Raw genomic sequence first — 22,389 nt, forward strand, 5'->3', positions numbered from 1 at the left:
GTCCTTCTTTATATCCCAAAACGGTCAGTTTAGTTGGCGCGCTTCATTCAGTAATCCACCGTTTTCCCTCGTTCAAAATGCATACAAACTGAATCCCAAACGTTACCAATAAACTTATACAATTTAAGACGGAGAATAGTATGTTCATTACCGGAGATAAATAACGAAGTGCTCGCCCTCACCAGAACGCGCTACAAACAGCCAAAATGGGAGCCACTTAGAAAAACTACAAATTCTAGCTCATTTTTCAAAACACTAGCCTGAAACTCTTTCTAAAGACTGTTGAATTCTAGTGGAAGCCCTAGGAACTGCAATCTGGGAGGATTTCCTTTTATATTCCCATAGGCAGCCATAGGCAGCCAGTGGTGAGCTCAAAAACAAAAACTTCTGGATGGATTGTCCTCGGGTTTTCACCTGCCATATCAGTTCTGTTATACTTACAGACATTATTTTAACAGTTTTAGAAACTTTAGAGTGTTTTCTATCCAATACTACCTGCATACGGCATATGCATATCCTAGCTTCTGGGCCTGAGTAACAGGCAGATTACTTTGGGCAACTCAGTCATCAGAACTTCAGAATACTGCCCCCTAGCCTTAAAAAGTTAATTAAGTAGTTTTTTGTGGTATCTGTACTTTACTATTTATATTTTACTCCACTACATTCCTGAAGAAAATAATGTACTTTTTACTCCTTACATTTTCCCTGAAACCCAAAAGTACATTTTGAATGATTAGCAGGAAAATTGCCTAATTCGCACACTTATCAAGAGAACATCCCTACTGCATCTGATCCGGCAGACTCACTAAACACAAAGGCTTCATTTGTCAATTACGTCTGAGTGTTGAACTGCGATCGCGGCTGTCCGTAAATAAAGAAAGATAAAAAATTATGTCTGGTTTGCTTAATATAAGACATTTAAAATTATTTATACTTTTTAAACCAAATACTTTTAGACTTTTCCTGAAGTAGTATTTTACTGGGTGACTTTTCCTGAAGTAGTATTTTACTGGGTGACTTTTACTCAAGTAGTATTTTACTGGGTGACTTTTACTGAAGTAGTATTTTACTGGGTGACTTTTACTCAAGTAGTATTTTGGGTGACTTTTACTCAAGGGTGACTTTTACTCAAGTAGTATTTTACTGGGTGACTTTTACTCAAGTAGTATTTTACTGGGTGACTTTTACTCAAGTAGTATTTTACTGGGTGACTTTTACTCAAGTAGTATTTTACTGGGTGACTTTTACTTTTACTTAAGTCATTTTCTTTTAATAAGGTACCTTTACATTTACTCAAGTATGAAATTTGGGTACTTTTTCCACAGTTGGTTCTTGGTCACCTCCCTGAACAAGGCCCTTCTCCCCAGTTTGGCCGGGCGACCAGCTCTAGGAAGAGTCTTGGTGGTTCCAAACTTCTTCCATTTTAGAATGATGGAGGCCACTGTGTTCTTGGGGACCTTCAATGCTGCAGAAATGTTTTGGTACCCTTCCCCAGATCTGTGCCTCGACTCAATCCTGTCTCTGAGCTCTACGGACAATTCCTTCGACCTCATGGCTTGGTTTTTGCTCTGACATGCAGTGTAAACTGTCGGACAGGTGTGTGCCTTTCCAAATAATGTCCAATCAATAGAATCTACCACAGGGGTCTGAATACTTTCGCAAGGCACTGTAGATTCAATGGTTGTAAAGATGGAGAATGGTCTGTCTGTAATAAAGAGATGCTCTGCTTTTTTGACACCACACTCCAAAAAGCAAGTCCTGATCCGTGGTTGATGATGTGGTAGGCACAGCTTGTCCCATTAATAAATTGAGGAGTAGCTGATAACTGCGAAAAAACAAACATTCTGGAATATATAGAGAACCTTGAACTATTTATTGATCAGTATTTTGATATCCACAAAAATAATCAGATACATCGAAGCGAACAAGAGACGACCTCTCCTCGAGCTCTGAGGGAAGCCGTCGTCTAAAATAAAAAATGTAACATAGGAGGGGGTCTGCTATAGACAGTCATTAGAGGAGGTCTGCTATAGACAGTCATTAGAGGGGGTCTGCTATAGCCAGTCATTAGAGGAGGTATCCTATAGACAGTCATTAGAGGGGGTCTGCTATAGTGAGTCATAGGAGGAGATCTGCTATAGCCAGTCATTAGAGGTGGTCTGCTATAGACAGTCATTAGAGGGGGTCTGCTATAGTCAGTCATTAGAGGAGATCTGCTATAGCCTGTCATTGAAGGGGGTCTGCTATAGCCAGTCATTAGAGGAGGTCTGCTATAGACAGTCATTAGAGGGGGTCTGCTATAGACAGTCATTAGAGGAGGTCTGCTATAGACAGTCATTAGAGGGGGTCTGCTATAGACAGTCATTAGAGGAGGTCTGCTATAGACAGTCATTAGAGGGGGTCTGCTATAGCCAGTCATTAAAGGAGGTATCCTATAGACAGTCATTAGAGGGGGTCTGCTATAGTGAGTCATAGGAGGAAATCTGCTATAGCCAGTCATTAGAGGGGATCTGCTATAGACAGTCATTAGAGGGGGTCTGCTATAGTCAGTCATTGAAGGAGATCTGCTATAGACAGTCATTGGAGGAGGAGGGGGTTTGCTATAGCCAGTCATTAGAGGAGGTCTGCTATAGTCTGTCATAGGAGGAGATCTGCTATAGACAGTCATTAGAGGGGGTCTGCTATAGTCAGTCATAGGAGGAGATCTGCTATAGACAGTCATTAGAGGGGCTCTGCTATAGACAGTCATAGGAGGAGATCTGCTATAGCCAGTCATTAGAGGGGGTCTGCTATAACCAGTCATTAGAGGGGGTCTGCTATAGCCAGTCATTAGAGGGGTCTGCTTTAGCCAGTCATTAGAGGGGGTCTGCTATAGCCAGTCATTAGAGGGGGTCTGCAATAGCCAGTCATTGGAGGGGGTCAATGAAGTCTTTTGTCTGTCATTTATTTTTCATTGTGTCGTACCCCAGTAAGACTAGCTGTCGCCACTGGGGCCGTAGCCCTGTCTACCACAGGTATATAAAGCTGCCCTGTCTACCACAGGTATATAACGCTGCCCTACCACAGGTATATAACGCTGCCCTGTCTACCACAGGTATATAACGCTGCCCTACCACAGGTATATAACGCTGCCCTACCATACCTTAAGGGAAGATTTCGGCAGTACCTGTATGGTTAGTGAGAAAGTCCATATTGCAAATGTACGGTCCCTTACTAGACGTCCGAAATCGTTTGTAAAATTCGCGGACGGCGTCGGGCCGAGCGGCAGGGCCGGACCTACCAGGAAGTCATCAAATGAACTTTGTCGGACATTCGGTTTCCGTTTTACAAAAATAATAAGATTTAGGTCATTTTTCCGCCGTCCCGGAAATTCCCACAAGAGGGCATAAGCAATCATATTGGTATTGGACAAAACATCACGATTCACGACGGGGCCTTATCTCGAAAACTGAAAATATTTAGAAGCCGAAACTCGGTGAGCGTAGGGGCGGCATAATGGGCAGTTGGCCCCGAACAAGATGGCGTCTAGGCCTCAACGGTTTTTGAGTTATGGCCATTCATCTGGGATTAAAGGTCCAAAATGAAAATAGAGAAATTATTTTTCCACTTCACGTCAAAGTCAAGGAGCCTCCAGTGTCAATAAAAAAAGAACCAGCCATTTATCTATCGTCATTTAAGAGAAATCGTACAACGACACCTAGGTGATGTTCACGGATAGGTGTTTTTTTTTTTTCAACGGTTACAGATCCAGTTGCAGGGTGTTCTTACGAATCTTTTTAAAGTGTGCTGCGGAGCTCTGCGAGATTTCTGTGATTTTCTATGATTTTCTGAAATAACACACACTCACTAAACCCTCCGTAAATAACTCAGTTCTTAACGTAAAGACTTCAAACTCAGGATTCTGTAAAGGCATACCCAAATCATGATATGAGTTTATTTATAGCTTCCTGTGCCAACCGGAAGTGCCTTAAATGGTGTCACAGTGGCAGTTTCCAAGGGTTAAAAAGGTCAGATCTTTTCAAAACTTCATATGTGTGATTAGGCAACACCCATAAACTGTAATTCAGTCATTTCTCCCAACAGATGTCAAAGAAAAGCTCTCTTTCACACACACACACACAGAAACACACACACAGCAAGGATGGAGTGACAAAGTGCGGTGCTTAAAGACACACAAAGCCTAAAAAGTGGGTTTGGTGTCAATTGGTATCAGTTTGGTGTCAGAATGACATCTAATTGACTGATGGACACTGACTTGCTAGTTGACTTTTGTAAATTAGCAATATGTTTAAACGGAGAGGGACCATCACCAAAATGGCATTCTGAAATCAACACAAAAAATGGCATCACCATAGTCTCCAGACTGTGCCGAGTTCAACGAGACGCCCCGCTTGACCGTAGCTTGCTCTGAGTGCAGTGACCTTGAAAAAAAGCAGAACCAAAATGAGGCCTGGCCCTCAATGTCATTTGCTTTTGGGTGACAGTGAGAGAACCGTTAGGGTGAGAAGCACAATTCGACCTCAGGTACGTTCCTAAGGTCCTCCCGATCCGTGCAAGCCTAACCTTGACCGTGTGGCATTAACCCTTAACAGTTAAAAGAAGGTGTTTACTTCAAACAGTTTGCATTGACTTCTCTCCCCATAGGAATACATAGCCTGCACCTCTAAATTCAACCTGAAGCCTATGTGGGTTATGAATGCCTTATGAAGCTGTCTTCTATGACAGTCCATCAGACCACTATGAGGTCTACCTGTGTCGATTCTAAACTTCCTGGAGCAACCGGAAGTGGTTAAATTGACCCAAAAGGTTTTTTTTATGTACATAACCTTCAAAGGTGAACATGACTACATTCAACACTGTGTAGATCGTAGATCAGTCAATTCTTAACTTAAAGACTTAAAACTCAGGATTCTGTAAGTGGCTATGTCAATCAAGACATGTGTTTACTTATAGCTTCCTGTGCCAACCGGAAGTGCCTTTAATTGGGTCACACTGTCTGTTTTGAAGGGTTAGAAAAGTCATATCTCTCCAAAACTTCATATGTGTGACTAGGTAACCCTCCTAAACTGTAAATCAGTCATTTCTCCCAATAGATGTCAAAGAAAAGCTCTCACACGCACACACAGCAAGGATGGAGTTAAAAAGTGCGGTTCTTAAAGACACAGAGAGCAGGCAATGGCATAAACGTAATCTCTAGGCCGTGCCGAGTTCAACAAGATGCCCCACTTGACCGTAGCTCGCTCGGTCTAAGCACAGCAACCATTAGAAAATTAGGCCCAAAATGAAGGCTGGCCCTCAATGTCATTTGCTTTTGGGTGACAGTGAGAGAACCGTTAAGGTGAGAAGCACAATTCGACCCCAGGAACGTACCTGAGGTCCTCCCGATCCGTGCAAGCCTAACCTTGACCGTGTGGCATTAAGCCTTACCAGTTAAAAGAAGGTGTTTACATCAAACAGTTTGCATTGACGTCTCTCCCCATAGGAATACATTGCCTGCACCTCTAAATTCAACCTGAAGCCTATGTGGGTTATGAATGCCGTATGACCCTGTCTTTGGTAACAGTCCATCAGGCCAGTATGAGGTCTACCTGTGTTGATTCTGAGCTTCCTGGACCAACCGGAAGTGGTTAAAATCACCCTAAAAGTGTTTTTCCATTACCTGCCTGCAGTTTGATAGACATAGTGCATTCAACCCTGTGTAAATCAGTCAATTCTTAATGTAAGGACTTAAAACTCAGGATTCTGTAACAGCATACCCCAGTGAGGATATGTGTTGACTTATAGCTTCCTGTGCCAACCGGAAGTGCCATAATTGGTGTCTCAGGGGCTGTTTCGAGGGGTTAAAAAAGTCAGATCTGTCCAAAACTTCATATGTGTGATTAGGCAACCCCCATGAACTGTAAATCAGTCATTTTTCCCATAAAATTTCAAAGGAAAACTAAATCACACAGACACACAACTTGGAAGGAGGGACGTATTGGGGTTTGTAGAGACAGACAGTGCCTCCAATAGTTAGCTTTGTTCGAGCTAAAAAAGAACCGTCAGACCTAGAGTTCCGAAACTTTAGAAACCTGTTCTAGACCTCAGGTCGATAGTGCGTGGTGAGTTACGTGGCTCTAGACGGTTCTCGGACCGAGAAACAGCTTCATACATTTGCAATGACTTCAATTCATTTTGACCATTACGAAAATGGCGACATTTAGAAATGTCTCAGAGACACAAGACTAGGTGCATTGCGACCGTCTCGGCCCATAGAGACAGACCCCAACGTTTCTGTCCGATAGCTCATTCAAGGACCCCGTAGCAAGTCATGGAAAAAAGTGGATTTTCAGCACCAATTAGGGTTTTGCTCGGACACCAAATGACCGATCGAGCCGAAACTTGGGATTCGGGGTCGCCTCAGCTAGGCCTACACATAACATAAGAAATGGACCCGCAGCTAGAACGTAACTACGTGTTTTATGTTTTTTTTATGGTTTGAACATAAGGCGTTGTGAATTTTGGGCCAGCTCTGAAGTATGTGATAGTTGGCTACTAAACGAGTTGGAAAAAGTGGGTTTAGTGTCAGTTTGTATCAGTTTGTTGTCAGAATGATATCTAATTGACTGATGGACGGTGACTTGCTGGTGACTCTTGTCCAGTTGCAATATGTTTAAACAGTGAGGTACCATCACCAAAAGTGACATTCTGAAATCAACCCTAACGAGCCATTGAGATGAACCAGAATCACTGCCCAGCCATCCCGAGTTCATCGGGCCAGTCAATTTCACATTCCTGCATGGTTTTTATAGCATGACAAATTCGTGATGGTACCTGCCCATTGAACCATATTGCAAATGCACAGTGACTTTGCAAAAGTGAGAAAACATAAACAAATGGACATGATGAAATCAACACAACGAGTGATGGAAATGTACAACTATCACTGCTCGGCCATCCTGTGTTCATCAGACCAGTCAATTTTGCATTCCTGCAGGATTTTTATAGCATGACAAAATCGTGATGGTACATGCCCATTGAACCATATTGCAAATGCACAGTGACTTTGCAAAAGTAAGAAAACATAAACAAATGGACATAATGAAATCACCTTATTTTTATTTTTGGGTTACCAGTTGCACAACAATGCACGTGCATTTGCAATATGATTCTATAGTGAAAAAACATCACCTAATGGACATGATGAAATCAACACAACGAGTGATGGAAATGTACAACTATCACTGCTCGGCCATCCTGTGTTCATCAGACCAGTCAATTTTGCATTTTTGAGCATGTCAAATTTCATATGGTAAATGCCCATTGAAACATATTGCAAATGCTCGTGCACTTGCAATATGATTCTATAGTGAAAAAACATCACCTAATGGACATGATGAAATCAACACAACGAGTGATGAAAATGTACAACTATCACTGCTCAGCCATCCTGTGTTCATCAGGCCAGTCAATTTTGCATTTTTGAGCATGTCAAATTTCATATGGCATTTGGCCCCCAAAAAAAGTGAATTTTGACTTTGACTTTTGACTTCCTATGAAATCATATTGTAAATGGACAAATCATATTCCTTATGCACAAGTAAAAAGAAAAATATATATATATGATATTAAAATACAACTAAAGTATGTTGATACATTTCTTATACGTGTGTAATTGACACAAAATTTGAAAGAATTTCGAAAAACGTTCCAGAAAGCACTTTTTAAGGGTGTGTGAAGTTTTTTACAAAATTTTGACATTTTTGACTTTTGACTTTTGACTTCCTATGAAATCATATTGAAAATGGACAAAACATATTCCTTATGCGCATGTAAAAAAAAAAAAAAAAATTATGATAATAAAATTGGACAAAAGTATATTCATACAGTTCTTACACATGTGTAATTGACAAAAAAATCGAAAGAATTTCGAAAAACGGTCCAGAAAGCACTTTTTTAAGGGGTGATAAGTTTTTGACAAAAAATTCATTTTTTCAAAATGTTGCTTTTGGACGTTGACTTGGGTTACATTTCCCATATGAAAAACCACGGTGGAGCGGATTCGCCACCTGTTGAATTTTTAAAGTGTTACAACTGGCAATAGCCATATGGCATTTGCAATACACTTTGCATGAATCAACGCCGAATTGGGTGGTATTGGACAATGTGTATATGGTTTGGCCACTGCCAATATGTTGCCATTCATTTTTGTCCAATACAGGGGGGTCTTCGCTTACATAGGTATATAACGCTGCCCTACCACAGGTATATAACGCTGCCCTGTCTGCCACAGGTATATAACGCTGCCCTGTCTACCACAGGTATATAACGCTGCCCTGTCTACCACAGGTATATAACGCTGCCCTACCACAGGTATATAACGCTGCCCTGTCTACCACAGGTATATAACGCTGCCCTGTCTACCACAGGTATATAACACTGCCCTGTCTACCACAGGTATATAACGCTGCCCTGTCTACCACAGGTATATAACGCTGCCCTACCACAGGTATATAACGCTGCCCTACCACAGGTATATAACGCTGCCCTGTCTACCACAGGTATATAACGCTGCCCTGTCTACCACAGGTATATAACGCTGCCCTACCACAGGTATATAACGCTGCCCTGTCTACCACAGGTATATAACGCTGCCCTGTCTACCACAGGTATATAACACTGCCCTGTCTACCACAGGTATATAACGCTGCCCTACCACAGGTATATAACGCTGCCCTGTCTACCACAGGTATATAACGCTGCCCTGTCTACCACAGGTATATAACGCTGCCCTACCACAGGTATATAACACTGCCCTACCACAGGTATATAACGCTGCCCTACCACAGGTATATAACGCTGCCCTGTCTACCACAGGTATATAACACTGCCCTACCACAGGTATATAACGCTGCCCTGCCACAGGTATATAACACTGCCCTGTCTACCACAGGTATATAACGCTGCCCTGTCTACCACAGGTATATAACACTGCCCTACCACAGGTATATAACACTGCCCTACCACAGGTATATAACGCTGCCCTGTCTACCACAGGTATATAACGCTGCCCTACCACAGGTATATAACGCTGCCCTGCCACAGGTATATAACACTGCCCTGTCTACCACAGGTATATAACGCTGCCCTGCCACAGGTATATAACGCTGCCCTACCACAGGTATATAACGCTGCCCTACCACAGGTATATAACACTGCCCTGTCTACCACAGGTATATAACGCTGCCCTGTCTACCACAGGTATATAACACTGCCCTGTCTACCACAGGTATATAACACTGCCCTACCACAGGTATATAACACTGCCCTACCACAGGTATATAACGCTGCCCTGTCTACCACAGGTATATAACGCTGCCCTACCACAGGTATATAACACTGCCCTACCACAGGTATATAACACTGCCCTACCACAGGTATATAACACTGCCCTACCACAGGTATATAACACTGCCCTGTCTACCACAGGTATATAACACTGCCCTACCACAGGTATATAACACTGCCCTGTCTACCACAGGTATATAACGCTGCCCTGTCTACCACAGGTATATAACACTGCCCTGTCTACCACAGGTATATAACACTGCCCTGTCTACCACAGGTATATAACGCTGCCCTGTCTACCACAGGTATATAACGCTGCCCTGTCTACCACAGGTATATAACACTGCCCTGTCTACCACAGGTATATAACGCTGCCCTGCCACAGGTATATAACACTGCCCTGTCTACCACAGGTATATAACGCTGCCCTGTCTACCACAGGTATATAACGCTGCCCTACCACAGGTATATAACACTGCCCTACCACAGGTATATAACGCTGCCCTACCACAGGTATATAACGCTGCCCTGTCTACCACAGGTATATAACACTGCCCTACCACAGGTATATAACGCTGCCCTGCCACAGGTATATAACACTGCCCTGTCTACCACAGGTATATAACGCTGCCCTGTCTACCACAGGTATATAACACTGCCCTACCACAGGTATATAACACTGCCCTACCACAGGTATATAACGCTGCCCTGTCTACCACAGGTATATAACGCTGCCCTACCACAGGTATATAACGCTGCCCTGCCACAGGTATATAACACTGCCCTGTCTACCACAGGTATATAACACAGGTATATAACTGCCCTGTCCACAGGTATATAACGCTGCCCTACCACAGGTATATAACACTGCCCTACCACAGGTATATAACACTGCCCTGTCTACCACAGGTATATAACACTGCCCTGTCTACCACAGGTATATAACACTGCCCTACCACAGGTATATAACACTGCCCTACCACAGGTATATAACACTGCCCTGTCTACCACAGGTATATAACGCTGCCCTACCACAGGTATATAACACTGCCCTACCACAGGTATATAACACTGCCCTACCACAGGTATATAACACTGCCCTACCACAGGTATATAACACTGCCCTGTCTACCACAGGTATATAACACTGCCCTACCACAGGTATATAACACTGCCCTGTCTACCACAGGTATATAACACTGCCCTGTCTACCACAGGTATATAACACTGCCCTGTCTACCACAGGTATATAACACTGCCCTGTCTACCACAGGTATATAACACTGCCCTACCACAGGTATATAACCTGCCCTGTCTACCTGTATATAACACTGCCCTACCACAGGTATATAACGCTGCCCTGTCACAGGTATATAACACTGCCCTGTCTACAGGTATATAACGCTGCCCTGTCTACCACAGGTATATAACACTGCCTACCACAGGTATATAACACTGCCCTACCACAGGTATATAACACTGCTACCACAGGTATATAACGCTGCCCTACCACAGGTATATAACGCTGCCCTGCCACAGGTATATAACACTGCCCTGTCTACCACAGGTATATAACGCTGCCCTGCCACAGGTATATAACGCTGCCCTACCACAGGTATATAACCTGCCCTACAGGTATATAACACTGCCCTGTCTACCACAGGTATATAACACTGCCCTGGTCTACCACAGGTATATAACACTGCCCTACCACAGGTATATAACGCTGCCCTGTCTACCACAGGTATATAACGCTGCCCTACCACAGGTATATAACACTGCCCTACCACAGGTATATAACACTGCCCTACCACAGGTATATAACACTGCCCTACCACAGGTATATAACACTGCCCTGTCTACCACAGGTATATAACACTGCCCTGTCTACCACAGGTATATAACACTGCCCTGTCTACCACAGGTATATAACACTGCCCTGTCTACCACAGGTATATAACACTGCCCTGTCTACCACAGGTATATAACACTGCCCTACCACAGGTATATAACGCTGCCCTGTCTACCACAGGTATATAACACTGCCCTACCACAGGTATATAACGCTGCCCTGTCTACCACAGGTATATAACACTGCCCTGTCTACCACAGGTATATAACACTGCCCTGTCTACCACAGGTATATAACACTGCCCTGTCTACCACAGGTATATAACACTGCCCTACCACAGGTATATAACACTGCCCTGTCTACCACAGGTATATAACACTGCCCTGTCTACCACAGGTATATAACACTGCCCTACCACAGGTATATAACACTGCCCTGCCACAGGTATATAACACTGCCCTGTCTACCACAGGTATATAACGCTGCCCTGTCTACCACAGGTATATAACGCTGCCCTACCACAGGTATATAACACTGCCCTACCACAGGTATATAACACTGCCCTGTCTACCACAGGTATATAACGCTGCCCTGTCTACCACAGGTATATAACACTGCCCTGTCTACCACAGGTATATAACACTGCCCTGTCTACCACAGGTATATAACACTGCCCTACCACAGGTATATAACGCTGCCCTACCACAGGTATATAACACTGCCCTGTCTACCACAGGTATATAACGCTGCCCTACCACAGGTATATAACACTGCCCTGTCTACCACAGGTATATAACGCTGCCCTGCCACAGGTATATAACACTGCCCTGTCTACCACAGGTATATAACGCTGCCCTGCCACAGGTATATAACACTGCCCTGTCTACCACAGGTATATAACGCTGCCCTGTCACAGGTATATAACACTGCCCTGTCTACCACAGGTATATAACGCTGCCCTGTCTACCACAGGTATATAACGCTGCCCTGCCACAGGTATATAACACTGCCCTACCACAGGTATATAACACTGCCCTGTCTACCACAGGTATATAACACTGCCCTGTCTACCACAGGTATATAACACTGCCCTACCACAGGTATATAACACTGCCCTGTCTACCACAGGTATATAACACTGCCCTGTCTACCACAGGTATATAACGCTGCCCTACCACAGGTATATAACACTGCCCTGCCACAGGTATATAACACTGCCCTGTCTACCACAGGTATATAACGCTGCCCTACCACAGGTATATAACACTGCCCTGTCTACCACAGGTATATAACGCTGCCCTACCACAGGTATATAACACTGCCCTGTCTACCACAGGTATATAACGCTGCCCTGCCACAGGTATATAACACTGCCCTGTCTACCACAGGTATATAACACTGCCCTGTCTACCACAGGTATATAACACTGCCCTGCCACAGGTATATAACACTGCCCTGTCTACCACAGGTATATAACACTGCCCTGTCTACCACAGGTATATAACACTGCCCTGCCACAGGTATATAACACTGCCCTACCACAGGTATATAACACTGCCCTACCACAGGTATATAACACTTCCCTGTCTACCACAGGTATATAACACTGCCCTGTCTACCACAGGTATATAACACTGCCCTACCACAGGTATATAACACTGCCCTGTCTACCACAGGTATATAACACTGCCCTACCACAGGTATATAACACTGCCCTACCACAGGTATATAACGCTGCCCTACCACAGGTATATAACACTGCCCTGTCTACCACAGGTATATAACACTGCCCTACCACAGGTATATAACACTGCCCTGTCTACCACAGGTATATAACGCTGCCCTGCCACAGGTATATAACACTGCCCTGTCTACCACAGGTATATAACGCTGCCCTGTCTACCACAGGTATATAACACTGCCCTGTCTACCACAGGTATATAACACTGCCCTGTCTACCACAGGTATATAACGCTGCCCTGCCACAGGTATATAACACTGCCCTGTCTACCACAGGTATATAACGCTGCCCTGTCTACCACAGGTATATAACACTGCCCTGTCTACCACAGGTATATAACACTGCCCTGTCTACCACAGGTATATAACGCTGCCCTGTCTACCACAGGTATATAACACTGCCCTGTCTACCACAGGTATATAACACTGCCCTGTCTACCACAGGTATATAACACTGCCCTACCACAGGTATATAACGCTGCCCTGTCTACCACAGGTATATAACACTGCCCTGTCTACCACAGGTATATATATTAACTATTTATATATTAACTGGTCAATACAATCTACATTAAATTGATAACATCATCACCATAGAGAGAGGGCCAGGTCAGAGGTTAACTGGTCATTACACTCTACATTAAACTGATATCATCCTCATCACCATAGAGAGAGGGCCAGGTCAGAGGTTAACTGGTCATTACACTCTACATTAAACTGATATCATCCTCATCACCATAGAGACAGGGCCAGGTCAGAGGTTAACTGGTCATTACACTCTACATTAAACTGATATCATCACCATAGAGACAGGGCCAGGTCAGAGGTTAACTGGTCATTACACTCTACATTAAACTGATATCATCACCATAGAGACAGGGCCAGGTCAGAGGTTAACTGGTCATTACACTCTACATTAAACTGATATCATCCTCATCACCATAGAGACAGGGCCAGGTCAGAGGTTAACTGGTCATTACACTCACATTAAACTGATATCATCACCATAGAGACAGGGCCAGGTCAGAGGTTAACTGGTCATTACACTCTACATTAAACTGATATCATCACCATAGAGACAGGGCCAGGTCAGAGGTTAACTGGTCATTACACTCTACATTAAACTGATATCATCACCATAGAGACAGGGCCAGGTCAGAGGTTAACTGGTCATTACACTCTACATTAAACTGATATCATCCTCATCACCATAGAGACAGGGCCAGGTCAGAGGTTAACTGGTCATTACACTCTACATTAAACTGATATCATCACCATAGAGACAGGGCCAGGTCAGAGGTTAACTGGTCATTACACTCTACATTAAACTGATATCATCCTCATCACCATAGAGACAGGGCCAGGTCAGAGGTTAACTGGTCATTACACTCTACATTAAACTGATATCATCACCATAGAGACAGGGCCAGGTCAGAGGTTAACTGGTCATTACACTCTACATTAAACTGATATCATCACCATAGAGACAGGGCCAGGTCAGAGGTTAACTGGTCATTACACTCTACATTAAACTGATATCATCCTCATCACCATAGAGACAGGGCCAGGTCAGAGGTTAACTGGTCATTACACTCTACATTAAACTGATATCATCACCATAGAGACAGGGCCAGGTCAGAGGTTAACTGGTCATTACACTCTACATTAAACTGATATCATCCTCATCACCATAGAGACAGGGCCAGGTCAGAGGTTAACTGGTCATTACACTCTACATTAAACTGATATCATCACCATAGAGACAGGGCCAAGTCAGAGGTTAACTGGTCATTACAAAAACCTGGAGAATAAAAACCTTCTGAAGAAAGACACTGAGTGCAGATGCTTTTATTTAGGGCGTACACAGACACACTTCAAACACACTGTAACGTGTTTGCATTGTCATTTCAGAAAATGTCCATAATATACAGGTATCTGCAGTAATAGTAGAATGACAGTGTATATAAAAAACTAATAATATCTAAAATGCAGACTTTGTATTTGACAACAAAAGACTGGCTTCTGTCAAGGTGGGAAAACTGCACCTTCCCTCTCCTCCATCGACATCACTGAGAGGTGTGGTCATCTCGCCCTCGACACAACGAGCAGTGACAGACTGGGTGAAAGTGGCCAATGTAGAAATCACTTCCTGGTTGCTATAATTCCACAGTCTAATCTCAATTAAATTGTATGTGACAAAAAAAAAATCAATGAATAGTGTTGGGCAGGGATATTCAACTGGCGGCCCGCGGGCCAGATTCTGACAGTTTATTAAGTTAAACTGGCCCTTTGATCAATCATGAACATTAATACAAGATCTGCATTAATACAATATAGTTGAATTGCCCTGCTGTAAGTAAAATAGTCTGATGTCACTTTTTAAATCCACTTCAGTCAGTGTAGATGAAGGGGAGGAGACAGGTTAAATCCACTTCAGTCAGTGTAGATGAAGGGGAGGAGACAGGTTAAATCCACTTCAGTCAGTGTAGATGAAGGGGAGGAGACAGGTTAAATCCACTTCAGTCAGTGTAGATGAAGGGGAGGAGACAGGTTAAATCCACTTCAGTCAGTGTAGATGAAGGGGAGGAGACAGGTTAAATCCACTTCAGTGTAGATGAAGGGGAGGAGACAGGTTAAATCCACTCCAGTCAGTGTAGATGAAGGGGAGGAGACAGGTTAAATCCACTTCAGTCAGTGTAGATGAAGGGGAGGAGACAGGTTAATTAAAGAATGATTTTTAAGCCTTGAAACAATTGAGACATGGATTGTGTTTGTGCGCCATTCAGAGTGTGAATGGGCAAGACAACATATGTAAATGCCTTTGAACAGGGTTTAGTAGTAGGTGTCAGGCGCACCGGTTTGTGTCAAGAACTGCAACGCTGCTGGGTTTTTCACGCTCAACAGTTTATAAATATACGTTCGGTGTTAGTTTCCTTACATATTGCATCATTCCATTGCATTGTTAGTTTCCTTACATATTGCATCATTCCATTGCATTGTTAGTTTCTTTCCTCTGTCACGTTCGTGTGGTTGTTCATGAGGATCGCTAGCAGTAGTGGATGATATCAGGCTAACAAACATTATGAAGTTGGGAAATCATTTGGGACAGGTGGTTTCTATTTGAATCACTAATCACTCAGACGATATGTAGCCGTTTAAGCCTGGTGCCTAGTGCCTGGAGCCTGGTGCCTGGTGCCTGGAGCCTGGTGCCTGGAGCCTGGTGCCTGGTGCCTGGAGCCTGGTGCCTGGAGCCTGGTGCCTGGAGCCTGGTGCCTGGTGCCTGGAGCCTGGAGTCTGGAGCCTGGTGCCTGGTGCCTGGTGCCTGGTGCCTGGTGCCTGGTGCCTGGAGCCTGGAGCCTGGAGCCTGGTGCCTGGTGCCTGGAGCCTGGAGCCTGGTGCCTGCCTGGTGCCTGGAGCCTGGTGCCTGGAGCCTGGTGCCTGGTGCCTGGTGCCTGGTGCCTGGAGCCTGGTGCCTGGAGCCTGGTGCTGGTGCCTGGAGCCTGGTGCCTGGAGCCTGGAGCCTGGAGCCTGGTGCCTGGTGCCTGGAGCCTGGAGCCTGGTGCCTGGAGCCTGGTGCCTGGTTCACGACGACTGGACTGTTGTCATCACAGCTCCATGATTAGGGAGGATTATAGGATTCATAGGACTACTGGTCAACCCCTATTCTCACCTTCCAATATCTTATGGATTCAACAATTGAATCTTTAAAAATGTTATTATAGGCAAGTCAGTTAAGAACAAATTATTTTAAAATGACAGTCAAGGAACAGTGGGTTAACTGGTCTAGGAACAGTGGGTTAACTGGTCTAGGAACAGTGGGTTAACTGGTCTAGGAACAGTGGGTTAACTGGTCTAGGAACAGTGGGTTAACTGGTCTAGGAACAGTGGGTTAACTGGTCTAGGAACAGTGGGGTTAACTGGCCTAGGAACAGTGGGTTAACTGATCTAGGAACAGTGGGTTAACTGATCTAGGAACAGTGGGTTAACTGGTCTAGGAACAGTGGGTTAACTGGTCTAGGAACAGTGGGTTAACTGGCCTAGGAACAGTGGGTTAACTGGTCTAGGAACAGTGGGTTAACTGGTCTAGGAACAGTGGGTTAACTGGTCTAGGAACAGTGGGTTAACTGGTCTAGGAACAGTGGGTTAACTGGTCTAGGAACAGTGGGTTAACTGGTCTAGGAACGGTGGGTTAACTGGTCTAGGAACAGTGGGTTAACTGGTCTAGGAACAGTGGGTTAACTGACCTAGGAACAGTGGGTTAACTGATCTAGGAACAGTGGGTTAACTGATCTAGGAACAGTGGGTTAACTGGTCTAGGAACAGTGGGTTAACTGGTCTAGGAACAGTGGGTTAACTGATCTAGGAACAGTGGGTTAACTGGTCTAGGAACAGTGGGTTAACTGGTCTAGGAACAGTGGAACAGTGGGTTAACTGATCTAGGAACAGTGGAACAGTGGGTTAACTGATCTAGGAACAGTGGAACAGTGGGTTAACTGATCTAGGAACAGTGGAACAGTGGGTTAACTGATCTAGGAACAGTGGAACAGTGGGTTAACTGATCTAGGAACAGTGGAACAGTGGGTTAACTGGTCTAGGAACAGTGGGTTAACTAGGAACAGTGGAACAGTGGGTTAACTGGTCTAGGAACAGTGGAACAGTGGGTTAACTGATCTAGGAACAGTGGAACAGTGGGTTAACTGATCTAGGAACAGTGGAACAGTGGGTTAACTGGTCTAGGAACAGTGGGTTAACTGGTCTAGGAACAGTGGGTTAACTGGTCTAGGAACAGTGGAACAGTGGGTTAACTGATCTAGGAACAGTGGAACAGTGGGTTAACTGGTCTAGGAACAGTGGAACAGTGGGTTAACTGGTCTAGGAACAGTGGGTTAACTGGTCTAGGAACAGTGGAACAGTGGGTTAACTGATCTAGGAACAGTGGAACAGTGGGTTAACTGGTCTAGGAACAGTGGAACAGTGGGTTAACTGATCTAGGAACAGTGGAACAGTGGGTTAACTGATCTAGGAACAGTGGAACAGTGGGTTAACTGGTCTAGGAACAGTGGGTTAACTGGTCTAGGAACAGTGGGTTAACTGGTCTAGGAACAGTGGAACAGTGGGTTAACTGATCTAGGAACAGTGGAACAGTGGGTTAACTGGTCTAGGAACAGTGGAACAGTGGGTTAACTGGTCTAGGAACAGTGGAACAGTGGGTTAACTGATCTAGGAACAGTGGAACAGTGGGTTAACTGGTCTAGGAACAGTGGAACAGTGGGTTAACTGATCTAGGAACAGTGGAACAGTGGGTTAACTGGTCTAGGAACAGTGGAACAGTGGGTTAACTGATCTAGGAACAGTGGAACAGTTAACTGGTCTGGGTTAACTGGTCAGTGGAACAGTGGGTTAACTGATCTAGGAACAGTGGAACAGTGGGTTAACTGATCTAGGAACAGTGGAACAGTGGGTTAACTGGTCTAGGAACAGTGGAACAGTGGGTTAACTGATCTAGGAACAGTGGAACAGTGGGTTAACTGGTCTAGGAACAGTGGAACAGTGGGTTAACTGCCTTGTTCAGGGGCAGAACGACAGATGTTTATCTTGTCAGCTCTAGTCCAACACTCTAACCACTAGACTACTCCTATGGCAACTTTCACGATAAAATCAAACCATTGTATTTTTATTCACATATATTTCGTGCATCTCCAACGCTGTTAGTATATTTATTATTGTATAAAAACTTTCCTATCTCTAAATAATAAACAAGATCAGAGTATATTTTTATCTACCAATTGTTGCTGAAAAGTAGATTAATATGCATATATTTCAGTGATCCCTAATATTCTGAACCGTTCTCTCCATGTGTTAGAGTCTGTAGAGAATTAAAGGTACATCCAAATTTAAAGGGACGGCTTTAGATAAAAGTACTGAAAACCCCTATTTAATGAAATGACTCCACAAGTAAATTAATGACTCCACAAGTAAATCTGTTGGCCAGCAAGTGGGAGGGATTTCAGCAGTTGTATTAAATGTATTCAGCGGCGAAAGGGAGCCATTCGTGCAAAGCTCGTTATGCACCTGCACAAGGTTAGTCTGTATACCAACTACAGAGAAGTACGAATTCAAGGGGTGTGTTCTGAATCGGGCCTATCATGCCTTATTGTTGTCATGTTGTGGTCAGGCAGCAAGGGAAGAATGGGACAAGATCTGAACAGGAGGAGGACGAGACAGGAGGAGGACAGGACCAGGCTTTGGTGTCTCAGGCACAGCTGGGGTCAAGGTTCATGACCTGACAGTGACCCCTCAGGGGAGGGCAGCATAACAGGGCCATGCACACACACAGACTGTCAGAGCTGTCAGTAGCTGTCAATAGCTGTCAGTGTCAGTAGGTTTCACTCTCAGTAGCTGTCAGTAGCTGTCACAGTAGCTGTCACTCTCAGTAGCTGTCAGTAGCTGTCAGTAGCTGTCAGTAGCTGTCACTGTCACTGTCAGTAGCTATCACTCTCAGTAGCTGTCACTGTCAGTAGCTATCACTCTCAGTAGCTGTCACTGTCAGTAGCTGTCAGTAGCTGTCAGTAGCTGTCACTGTCAGTAGCTGTCACAGTAGCTATCACTCTCAGTAGCTGTCACAGTAGCTATCACTCTCAGTAGCTGTCACAGTAGCTATCACTCTCAGTAGCTGTCAGTAGCTGTCAGTAGCTGTCACTGTCAGTAGCTATCACTCTCAGTAGCTGTCACTGTCAGTAGCTATCACTCTCAGTAGCTGTCACTGTCAGTAGCTATCACTCTCAGTAGCTGTCACTGTCAGTAGCTGTCAGTAGCTGTCAGTAGCTGTCACTGTCAGTAGCTGTCACAGTAGCTATCACTCTCAGTAGCTGTCACAGTAGCTATCACTCTCAGTAGCTGTCACAGTAGCTATCACTCTCAGTAGCTGTCAGTAGCTGTCAGTAGCTGTCACTGTCAGTAGCTATCACTCTCAGTAGCTGTCACTGTCAGTAGCTATCACTCTCAGTAGCTGTCACTGTCAGTAGCTATCACTCTCAGTAGCTGTCAGTAGCTGTCACTGTCAGTAGCTGTCACTGTCAGTAGCTATCACTCTCAGTAGCTAACACTCTCAGTAGCTATCACTCTCAGTAGTTGTCACTGTCAGTAGCTATACTCTCAGTAGCTGTCAGTAGCTGTCAGTGTCAGTAGGTTTCACTGTCAGTAGCTGTCAGTAGCTGTCACTCTCAGTAGCTGTCAGTAGCTGTCACAGTAGCTATCACTCTCAGTAGCTGTCAGTAGCTGTCAGTAGCTGTCAGTAGCTGTCACAGTAGCTATCACTCTCAGTAGCTGTCAGTAGCTGTCAGTAGCTATCACTCTCAGTAGCTGTCAGTAGCTGTCAGTAGCTGTCACTCTCAGTAGCTGTCAGTAGCTGTCAGTAGCTGTCACTCTCAGTAGCTGTCAGTAGCTGTCAGTAGCTGTCACTGTCAGTAGCTGTCACAGTAGCTATCACTCTCAGTAGCTGTCACAGTAGCTATCACTCTCAGTAGCTGTCACAGTAGCTATCACTCTCAGTAGCTGTCAGTAGCTGTCAGTAGCTGTCACTGTCAGTAGCTATCACTCTCAGTAGCTGTCACTGTCAGTAGCTATCACTCTCAGTAGCTGTCACTGTCAGTAGCTATCACTCTCAGTAGCTGTCAGTAGCTGTCACTGTCAGTAGCTGTCACTGTCAGTAGCTATCACTCTCAGTAGCTAACACTCTCAGTAGCTATCACTCTCAGTAGCTGTCACTGTCAGTAGCTATCACTCTCAGTAGCTGTCAGTAGCTGTCAGTGTCAGTAGGTTTCACTGTCAGTAGCTGTCAGTAGCTGTCACTCTCAGTAGCTGTCAGTAGCTGTCACAGTAGCTATCACTCTCAGTAGCTGTCAGTAGCTGTCAGTAGCTGTCAGTAGCTGTCACAGTAGCTATCACTCTCAGTAGCTGTCAGTAGCTGTCAGTAGCTATCACTCTCAGTAGCTGTCAGTAGCTGTCAGTAGCTGTCACTCTCAGTAGCTGTCAGTAGCTGTCAGTAGCTGTCACTCTCAGTAGCTGTCAGTGGCTGTCAGTAGCTGTCAGTAGCTATCACTCTCAGTAGCTGTCAGTAGCTGTCAGTAGCTGTCAGTAGCTGTCACTCTCAGTAGCTGTCAGTAGCTGTCACTGTCAGTAAGCTGTCACTGTCAGTAGGTTTCACTGTCAGTAGCTGTCAATAGGTTTCACTGTCAGTAGCTGTCAGTAGGTTTCACTGTCAGTAGCTGTCAATAGCTGTCACTGTCAGTAGTTGTCACTCTCAGTAGCTGTCAGTAGCTGTCACTGTCAGTAGCTGTCAGTAGCTGTCACTGTCAGTAAGCTGTCACTGTCAGTAGGTTTCACTGTCAGTAGCTGTCAATAGGTTTCACTGTCAGTAGCTGTCAGTAGGTTTCACTGTCAGTAGCTGTCAATAGCTGTCACTGTCAGTAGTTGTCACTCTCAGTAGCTGTCAGTAGCTGTCACTGTCAGTAGCTGTCACTGTCAGTAGCTGTCACTGTCAGTAGCTGTCAGTAGCTGTCACTGTCAGTAGCTGTCACTGTCAGTAGCTGTCAGTGTCAGTAGCTGTCAGTAGCTGTCACTGTCAGTAGCTGTCACTGTCAGTATATGTCAGTAGCTGTCACTGTCAGTAAGCTGTCACTGTCAGTAGCTGTCAGTAGCTGTCAGTAGATATAACTGTCAGTAGTTGTCACTGTCAGTAGCTGTCACTCTCAGTAGCTGTCAGTAGCTGTCAGTAGATATAACTGTCAGTAGCTGTCACTGTCAGTAGCTGTCAGTAGCTGTCAGTAGATATAACTGTCAGTAGCTGTCACTGTCAGTAGATGTCACTGTCAGTAGCTGTAACTGTCAGTAGTTGTCACTGTCAGTAGTTGTAACTGTCTGTAGCTGTCAGTAGCTGTCACTGTCAGTAGCTGTCAGTAGCTGTCACTGTCAGTAGTTGTCACTGTCAATAGCTGTCAGTAGCTGTCACTGTCAGTAGATGTCACTGTCAGTAGCTGTCACTGTCAGTAGATGTCACTGTCAGTAGCTGTTACTGTCAGTAGCTGTCACTGTCAGTAGCTGTCACTGCCAGTAGCTGTCAGTAGCTGTCAGTAGATATAACTGTCAGTAGTTGTCACTGTCAGTAGCTGTCAGTAGATGTCACTGTCAGTAGCTGTCACTGTCAGTAGCTGTCAGTAGTTGTCACTGTCAGTAGCTGTCAGTAGATGTCACTGTCAGTAGTTGTCACTGTCAGTAGCTGTCACTGTCAGTAGTTGTCACTGTCAGTAGCTGTCACTGTCAGTAGCTGTCCGTAGTTGTCACTGTCAGTAGCTGTCACTGTCAGTAGCTGTCAGTAGGTGTCACTGTCAGTAGCTGTCACTGTCAATAGCTGTCAGTAGTTGTAACTGTCAGTAGCTGTTACTGTCAGTAGCTGTCAGTAGTTGTCACTG

The sequence above is a fragment of the Oncorhynchus nerka genome, linkage group LG19 (assembly GCF_034236695.1).
Source record: "Oncorhynchus nerka isolate Pitt River linkage group LG19, Oner_Uvic_2.0, whole genome shotgun sequence".
NCBI lineage: Eukaryota > Metazoa > Chordata > Actinopteri > Salmoniformes > Salmonidae > Oncorhynchus > Oncorhynchus nerka.